Here is a 10151-nt window from a genome sequence, read left to right as displayed (position 1 = left end):
CATCCTTTATCTTGTTTGTTAATGGTATATAATTTGCCAGATATAAATTCTTTATGGGGGGAGTTAACTTTATTCCTAGGTAGCTTAAATCTTTTTCCATCCATGTAAAGGGGAAATCTTTTTGTAGAGTCTGTTTCTGTCTTTGGAATATTAATATTTAATATCTCTGACTTTGAGGGGTTCATTTTTAAATATGATAGCTCTCCATAGTATTTTAATAATCTCATTAAATTAGGTAGCTTTAATCTAGGGTTTACAATATAGAACAGCATATCATCTGTGTATGCCAAGACCTTGTGTTCCTTATCTCCTATCCTGATTCCTGTTATGTCTACACACTTTTGCACCATTGCTAGTAGCAGTTCCAGAGATATTACAAATAGGGGAGAAAGTGGACATCCCTATCTTGTTATGTTTTACATGTTAAAACTCTGTGATAGGGCCCCGTTGACCTTCACCACTGCTATCAGGCCACTATATAGCTGTAACGGACTGCCTGACAGCACCTCTGTCAATCCCCTGGCAGAGCCTCCCCAGAGTGCGGAGTCTAAGCACCGGAGCATTTGTTAACCAGGGCCCCTGATGGTGGGGATGGACTTCGAGCTCTCCGGTACCAGGTCACAGCTGCTCCTGTATCTCCAACAGGGGTAGAGGAGTCTGACAGGAGCCCCAGGGGGCTAAGAGTCTGATGTGAGGGAGCCTAGTGATCCCTGCGGGATGGATGAGCTAATTCAGAGTCATACAGGCCGGGTCGGTGAGGTACAAAACGGTAGTCAAAGGATAGTCGGGTCACACGCAGGGTCAATACCAAAAGATCAGATTTAAAGGGGAACATCCAGGAGCAGAGTCAGGCAGGCCAAGGGTCAGGACAGGAGAAGGCAGCAAGGTCAAACAATCCAGATCAAGATACTCACAACACAGGTAACAGCATACAAAGACCATTCAGCAACAAGTGTTTGTGCAGAGCTGGTTTAAATAGCCCGCCCTGCACCTGACAGGCGCAGCCTAGGTCCTAGTGCCTGCCTAGTACTGTCAAGACGACGGGTGCGCCTGGGTCCTAGTGCCCTGCCACCTACACGTCTTGGCAGACACCTACGCCTGTGTAGACCCATGCGTCGCGATGGTCCCTGACATTGCCCCCCCCATGGGTACCCTCCGGGTGCCCAATTGATCTCTCCACTGCGGGTGATCACGCACGAACCCTCGCATAAGTCTAGGAGCATGAACATTTTGAGCGGGTTTCCAAGAATTCTCCTCATGACCATAACCTTTCCACTTAATCAGAACCTGGGTCTGGCCCCCCCTCCTCCGACAGTTCAAGATTGCTTCTACCTCAAATTCCTCCTGTTCCCCTACTATAATAGCCTCTGGGGGCCTGGATTCCCGATCCGGAAATGGGTCCGTGGCTACTGGTTTCAGCAAAGAGACGTGGAACACAGGATGAATCTTGAAGGTCTCAGGAAGGACCAGCTCGTAAGCTACCTCATTGATCATGCGTTTAACCTGGAAGGGGCATAAAAATTTTGGTCCTAATTTCTTAGATGGGCACTGCAATTTTAGGTTAGTCGTTGCTAACCAGACCTTGTCACCAGGCTGCAATATTAATTCCCCCCTTCGTTTTTGTCAAACGCCTCCTTGTTGTCTTCCTGGGCTTTAGCCATGGCTTCTTGTAATCAATTGTTATTGTTTGAAAAAAAATCCATCATGTTTTGGGTAGCTGGGACTGTGCTTTCTGCAATCAGGTCAGGCATGAATGTGGGGTGGAACCCATAATTTGAAAAAAACGGTGACTGTCCTGTAGCAGAGTGATTTGCGTTGTTGAATGCAAATTCCGCCAGGGGCAAGAGGGTCAGCCAATCATCCTGTACAAATGAAGTGTAACATCTCAGATATTGCTCTAAGGTCTGATTGGTCCTCTCTGTCTGCCCGTTGGTCTGAGGATGGAAGGCGGAAGAAAGCGAGAGCTTAATGCCCAGGGCCTTGCATAGGGCCCTCCAAAATTTGGAGGTGAACTGCACCCCTCGGTCGGATACCACATCCTCAGGAAACCCATGTAGCCTAACTACTTCTCTGATAAAGATCCTGGCGGTCTCTTCTGCTGATGGGGTCCCCTTCAGTGGTACAAAATGGCCCATCTTTGAAAGTCTGTCCACTACAACGAAAATTGCCGTATGTCCTTGGGATGGAGGTAGTTCCACTATGAAATCCATAGCAATCTTCTGCCAACATCGGGTGGGAATGGGTAGTGGGCGTAGCAGCCCCCAAGCCTTGTTCCTGGTTGGTTTATTCCTTTGGCAAATCGCACAAGATTCCACGTAGCGTTTACAGTCCTTGTTCATTTCAGGCCACCAGAAGGTGCGTTTAAGTAGTTCCAATGTTTTTGCCGTTCCGAAATGCCCCGCCATTGGGTGATCGTGACAGTGCCCTAATACCTGTGTCTGCACCTCCTTTGGAACCACAATCAGCCCCTCTTTCCGTATCAGTCCTTCTTTGCGGGAGAGTGGTACTCCTGGCACTGTGGGACAAGCCTCAGATGCGTCCTGCAACTTAGCTCTCAGTTCCGTTTGGAGAGCCAAAAAGTTTCCAGCAGACAGAATGGTATCCGGTTTGAGTTCTTCCTCAGGATCCTCAAACATACAAGACAGGGCATCTGGCTTTGTGTTCTTTGAACCTGGCCTGTACTTGATGTGGAATGAGAATTGCGAGAAAAACAGGGCCCATCTGGCTTGGCGTGGTCTTAGACGTTTGGCTGTTTTCAAATATTCAAGATTTTTATGATCCGTGAAAATCAAAATTGGGTGCGCCGCTCCTTCCAGTAGATATCTCCATTCCTCCAACACGGTTTTGATGGCCAACAGTTCTCGGTCCCCGATGTCATAATTGTGTTCTGCCGAAGTAAGTTTCCTAGAGAAGAACGCCACTGGGTGTAGCAGTTCTTTGGGCCCCTTCCTTTGTGACAAGATGGATCCTACTGCGTTCTCGGATGCGTCTACCTCTAGTACAAAGGGCAGTGCCGTATCCGGGTGACCCAGAATGGGAGCGGTGGTAAATAGTCGCTTCAGGGTCTCAAATGCTTCTTGAGCTCCTGATGTCCATTTAAAGCGACTTCCTGACTTAGTCAACTGCATGATAGGGGAGACCAGACCTGAAAAGTTCCTGATGAATTTTCGATAAAAGTTGGCGAATCCAATAAACCTTTGGACGCCCTTTTTATCGGTTGGAGCTGGCCAATCAAGGATTGCTGAGACCTTTTGGGGATCCATTGCGATCCCCGCAGTGGAGATGATCAAACCCAGAAAGGAAATGCTCTGCTGCTCAAAACTACACTTCTCGGCCTTGGCGTATAGGCCGTGCAAGCGCAGTCGCTCCAGGACCTTAACTACATGGCTTCTGTGGATGTCTGGGGATGGGAAAAAAAATCAGAATATCATCCAGGTAGACAATAATAAAAATGTCCAAGAAATCTCTAAACACATCATTCACAAAATGCTGAAACGTAGCCGGGGCATTGCATAGTCCAAAAGGCATGACCAGGTACTCAAAGTGACCAAACCTAGTACGGAAGGCTGTCTTCCACTCATCCCCCTCCCGGATGCGTACCAAGTTATATGCCCCACGCAGATCCAGCTTCGTGAAGCAGACCGCTGTCCTTAGGCTTTGAAACAACTCAGGAACCAACGGTAGGGGGTAGCGGTTTTTAATGGTTATCCGATTTAATTCCCTATAATCCACACAGGGCCTCAATGTTCTGTCTTTTTTCTCCACAAAGAAAATACCCGCCCCTGCCGGTGAAGTGGAAGGGCGGATGAACCTCTTCTGGAGATTCTCCTCAATGTACTCCTTCAATACCCCCAATTCTCTCTCAGACAGTGGAAAGATACGACCAAAAGGGATCTCAGAACCTGGCAATAAATCGATGGGACAATCACATGGTCGATGTGGGGGTAATGTGTCAGCCCCCCGTTTACTAAACACATCTAAATACTTGTGGTATGCTGCTGGCACAACCTGTCTTAAGCTAGCATCCTCCTCAGCACATAAGAGGATTTGGGGGCCCTGGGACCCCAAGGCATGGCAGTTTTCCTGACAATAGTCAGAGGAAAAACTAAGAGACCCGGTTTTCCAGTTGATCTGGGGGTTGTGGGCCTGCAGCCATGGAAGCCCCAGAATCACTGGAAAAAGGGGTGACGCAATAGCGTCAAAATGTAACAACTCCTGGTGGGAGCCCAATATGGTGGTGAGTATGAGAGGGGTTTCTTGGTCAACTAAACCTGATTTTATCTGAGAGCCATCAGCCAAGAACAAATTAAGCCCCCATTTCCTGGCCTGTAGTGGTATCCCCTGCTGGCGGGCAAAACCAAGATCAAGGAAGCAACTGCAGGCCCCCGAATCAATGATTGCAGTGGTCTCCACGGTTCTTTCCGGCAGCTGAAACAAGAGGGGTACCGCTAAGTAATTGGATTGACTTATGTTACTCAGAGACAAAGGAACTGTAGATAGTGACTTTCGTGTCTTTACTGGGCAGTTCCACACAGCATGTCCAGCTTCCCCGCAGTAAAAGCACAGGTTCCTGGAACGTCTTCTCTGGCGTTCCTCGGGGGGTGAGGGCCTGCCGAGCCAATCCCAGCTGCATAGGCTCAGAAGTGTCAGTGGGAACGGCTGGTGGAACATCAGCAGGAACAGGGTGACCTGTGCCCCTGGAGGGTGTCCAAGTAGCTCCTTGACCCTGACCTGTCCTCTCAGACCAGCGTTCCCGTAACATGCGATCAATTTGTATCGCCAGGTCGATAAGATCCTTTAGGGACTCGGGGAGGCCAACCCGGGCTAACTCATCTTTAAGCCCCTCCGAGAGTCCGACCCGAAATTGGTGACGCAGGGCTGCGTCGTTCCAATGTGTGTCCCCCATCCATCGCCTGAACTCGGAGGCATATTCCTCCGCAGCTCGACGACCCTGTCGTAGGGCATAAAGGGTGGTTTCAGCCGAAACCGCCCATTGGGGGTCCTGCGTCCAAAGTCTTCAATTGGGGGTCCTGCGTTTCCCTTAGTCTAAGGGCCCAATCCTGGGGTTCGTCTTGCAGCAAGGAAATTACAAATCCTACTTTGACTGACTCCGTGGTAAACGAACGAGGTTGTCAGTCAAAATATAAGTAACAGGCATTTTTAAATGTCCTAAAACGTGCTCGATCTCCCCAAAAACGTTCAGGCATGGGCACGCTGGGTTCGGCTGGTGGAGCTGCAGCCGCAGCCCCTATTCGCGATCCAAAATTTACCTCAGCGTCAACAGCTAAGGCCTGGCTCTGAGGGGGATCCCCGGACACAGTTAAAGTGTTAAACCAATCTTCCAATCGGGCGCATTTGTCCTGCATGGCAGTTACTGCCTGCGTCAGGGCGGACAAATGTTGACACATCACTTCAAAGGGGGAAGGATTCCCTCCAGACTCAGTCATGGCCGAATGGTACTGTAACGGACCGCCTGACAGCACCTCTATCAATTTCATCAATGTTCACCAGGGCCCCTGATGGTGAGGATGGACTTGGAGCGCTCCGGTACCAGGTCGCAGCTACTAGGTATCTCCAACAGGGGTAGAGGAGTCTGACAGGAGCCCCAGGGGGCTAAGAGTCTGATGTGAGGGAGCCTAGTGATCCCTGTGGGATGGATGGATGAGCTAATTCAGAGTCATACAGGCCGGGTCGGTAACTAGCGAAAATGCTTTTCTGGCGATAGGTTGAATTGCAAGTCAGAGCACCAGGCCCTGCAAGCTTTCCTAGATGAAAGGTCAATGGTGTTTTCGAGGCATATATAGAGCTTAGAGATAAGATGTCTCTGGGGACAGTCTGTTGAGCAAAGTTTTTCAAATGGGGTGAGTGGCCTAGCATAATTTTTACGATGTGAGGAGCTATGTATAAAGTGGTGGAGTTGTCTGTACATCCATGGCGTCAAGGTTGCGGATGGCCATTTGATTAAAAGGAGATCTCTAGATAAGAACGTCTCATCTTTAAAAAGTTGATGTAACTTAAGGTCGTCTGTGGGGTTAGACCCAGCGAGAAAGGCACGAGACATGCCAGGGGGGAAGTCTGGGTTCAATTTGATAGGAGTGAGTGGGCCAGGGATAGAAGAGAAACCTGTTTTCTGACTTAATTGATGATAACACGATATAGTGGGGCCTATAAGAAGGTGTTCCCTGAACTCAGATGGAATGTGGGAGTATTTCAGCCAAGGGGAGGTGGTGAGCGGGGTCCCCGAAAATGCAGCTTCCAAATTAATCCAAGCCTTACAGTTGTGGTTTGTAGACCAATCCACTATTCTTGCCATGTGACAGGCTCTATAGTAGCAGGCGATATCAGGCAGTCCAATACCTCCACTCATCTTAGGCATGGTAAGTTGTTCAAAACTGATTCTGGGGCATTTGCCACACCATAGAAAAGAAGTACACAATGTTTTATATGACTTAAAGAAGGAATTGGGCAGTTTGATTGGGATCGTTTGCATCAGGTACAGCAGTCTAGGAAGCACATTCATCTTGAGGATCGCTGCTCTGCCAAACCAAGAGAAAAATGGTTTGTCCCATGTCTGCAGATCTTTGGTGATACTACATAGGATGGGTAAAAAGTTTTTGGCATAGAGTTCTGAGAGGAGAGTTGGTAACTGAATTCCTAAGTAAGTGAGGGCCTCAGACTGCCATGCGAAAGGAAAGTTTGTTTTCACCTGTCTGACCGTATCTTGGGTTAGGGAGACATTGAGGGCTTGGGATTTATTAAAGTTAATTTTAAAATTGGCTAAGTACTGAAATAATTGGAAATCGTGTAATAAGTTAGGTAGCGTAATATGTGGATCTGTCAGGAAAAGTAAGATATCATCAGCAAAGGCTGCTAATTTGTGAATTTTGCCATTGATTAAAATTCCTTTGATGTTATCATTCTGTCTAATGCAGTTCAAAAAAGGCTCCAACGTGAGAATGAATAGTAGGGGGGATAATGGACAGCCCTGTCTGGTCCCATTGCTTATTGAAAAAGCATCCGAAAGGAGGCCATTGACTTTCACTTTAGCCGTAGGTGTTGTATATAAGGATATGATAAAGTTCAAAAGACGTGGAGGAAGCCCAAGGTCAGCCAACACAGCGTCCATGTAGTCCCATGCTAATCTGTTGAAGGCCTTCTCAGGGAGAGGAAGAAGCCAGTTTGTTTCTTCTGTGTCAGCCAATGATGTATATTTATTTCCCTGATCGTATTGTCTCTGGCCTCTCTACCGGGTACAAGCCCCACCTGATCAGTAGTGATAGTGGGGTCTATGATGCAAAGTAAACGATTGGCCAGTATTTTGGCAAAAATCTTTAAGTCGACATTCAGGAGGGAGATGGGACGGTAGTTCGCTGGCAAAGTTAGGTCTTTGTTTTCTTTTGGTATAAGCGTAATGTGAGCTTCAGAGAGGTGTTGCATGGATTGTCCTGGGGTGTCAAGTGAATTGAAGGCCTTTAGGAATGGGTGTGCTAGGATGTCTATGAAGGATTTGTAATACATGGTTATAAGTCTATCTGGGCCCGGGCTTTTACCTGGTTTTAATTGTGTGATGGCTTGTTGTACTTCTGTCAGTGTCAGAGCTCCATCTAGTTCTCTTGCCTGTGAGTGGGAAATGGCTTTAGGAAGATATTGGGCGAGAAAAGTCTGGATAATGACCTCCATGTGGTCTAGTATCCCCTGTCGGTTTTGATGGTAAGGGTAGGTTGTAAGGGAAGTATAGTATTTCTCAAATTCAGCCGCAATACCCGCCGAAGTTTTAAGTAAGTGACCTTAATTGGAGTTAAGTTGATGAATGGTGCGGGCCACTTTTTTAGATTGCAGGGCCCTGGCTGAAAACTTGCCGCTCTTATTTCCATGTTCATAAAAAAGTTTCTGAGAAAGAATAAAGTTACTCTTGGTTTTCTTTTCCACTATGTCTCTAAGTTGTTTGAGTGCCTGATCAAGTTCTGTCTCATAGTTTATGGCCTTAGAGCGTTTATGTGAGCATTCAAGTTTATGTACTTTTTGAAGTATGGACGTAAAAGATGCCTGAGCCATGCGTTTTCGAGAAGCAGTGATAGAAAGAAGAAGCCCCCGTATCACACATTTGTGAGCTTCCCATTGTATAAGAGGAGTCGTTTCTGGAGACGCATTTTCCTTAAAATAATTGGTCAGCGATTCACGAATTTGGAGGGTTACGGATGAATCCGTGAGGAGAAAGGGATCTAATCTCCACATTTTGGACTTAGGTGGGGCATCGGGCAGATGTATGGTCATCATAATCGGGTGATGGTCAGACAGAATCATTGGTTCAATAGACGCTGATTTCAATGTGTGTAAGTCTTTTTGTGAAAGAAAAAGATAGTCGATTCTGGAATGACGCTTGTGAGAAAAAAGTGTAGTCTTTGTCCGAGGGGTGTAAGGTACGCCATGTATCATGAAGAAGAAGGTCATTCAGTTCAACTTTAATCTGTTTAAGTGCTCGGAAGGGTTTCAACGAAGTGCCTGTCGAAGTGTCCTCCAAAGGATTCAGTGCTACATTAAAATCGCCCCCAAAAATCAAGATGCCCGATTGGAACGTTGCCAGTGTCTTAGCGATTTTATGGAAAAAGCCGTATGGGGCTGTAAATGTTGGCTAAGGTAAGCTGTTTGTTGTAGAGGGTACTTTTAATGAAGAGGAACCTTCCCTCCCGGATCCTCAAGAGATTCAGTAATTGTAAGCAGGAGTGTTTTGGAGATCAAAATGGACACAACCTTTGCTTTTACCTCTGTGTTAACTGAATGGTAGACTGTTGGATAATTGACATTAGAGAACTTGGGGATATGATCAGCACGAAAATGAGTTTCTTGGATGAAGAGCACATCTGCTCGCAAAATGTTCATGTAAGTCAGGAGTTGGAAGCGTTTCTCAGGTATATTTAGGCCTCTTGCATTAAAAGATGCCACAGAAAGCATATGGTGGGTTCGACACGCTGTGTGTATAGTAGACATCGTATTGGATGGGAAAAAAGGTATTACTCAGGATCTATAATTGTATCAAATGGATGCGAGGGGAGAAAGGTGGGGGGAAAAAAAAGGGGGGGGGAATAGAAATAGAAGAGAAACAGATAGAGAGGGAGATTCAAGAATTCAGAGAATAGTAGAGGTGAGAAGTGTTAGGTGCTCACAGTACAAACTCATACAAATGTGATGGTATGTGTTCCTAAAATTTCTCTCTAGAAAAAAAACTCAGGGGACAGTGTAATCCAGCTACGCCGTCCTGTATAAAAAAGCATATGTGTTGGTGAGGTACTGAATGTATTGTGGGTGAATGTGGAATACAAAACCGGAAATGTGTCGAACCCAGAGGCGGCCTCTATGGGGGGTCACGGGAGAATCCCAGGAAGACCGTTCAGGACCTATTAGGTATCTCGTGACAGAAAAGTGAGTATGAGATAGGGTTTAACAGAAGGTGGCAATGACACACGGAGATGGGTGGGTGTTGGCCAATTTTTATAGGGAGATGCATTCAAGTTTTAACAATGGAGCACCGATAGGAAAATTTATATGTAGAGGTGTGTTATCTATAATAATGTGGGCAATCAAGGTATGGCGTGGTCACACAGTAACAGCATCACAGAACTATAATATAAACATTGACTAAGAGTGAGAAGGCTCGTTCTGGAATTGCTCAATGACCATGGAGTATGTTCCAAACGGGCAATGCAAGAAGGCCTTAATAAATCGTATTAGTTCAGCTTCAAGAGCTCAATAACAGACACATTTCCTGTCTACGGACAACAATAGCAAGAACTGGTGAGGTTCAGTGGTTCAGGCTCATGACAAGGCAATTGAGCGGACTATATCCCTGAATCTCAAACAAAGAAAGACTCTGGTCTCAGCCGAGGCTACAAGTGCAATGCAGTAGGCCATTACTGTCCAAACAAGCAAACTCCAGGGCCAGCAAGGTCATGAACTGCGGCTCTATTAGCACTATTACCATACAGCCTGCAGAGAGCATAGGTTAATATATTCTCAGTATATACATGCAAAAACAGAGTAAACATATAATGAACAAATAGTATACCTGGGAGTTAGAACAATCTAGTGGGATACACATACCCTAGTGTCCTATTCCAGGGCAGGCAGAAGGTTTTCCTTTGAAGGTGAAATGG

This window comes from Staurois parvus, unplaced genomic scaffold (assembly GCF_062004578.1).
Source record: "Staurois parvus isolate SC_StPar_1 unplaced genomic scaffold, SC_StPar_1.0 ptg000156l, whole genome shotgun sequence".
Lineage (NCBI taxonomy): Eukaryota > Metazoa > Chordata > Amphibia > Anura > Ranidae > Staurois > Staurois parvus.
Note: the sequence above shows the minus strand (reverse complement) of the source record.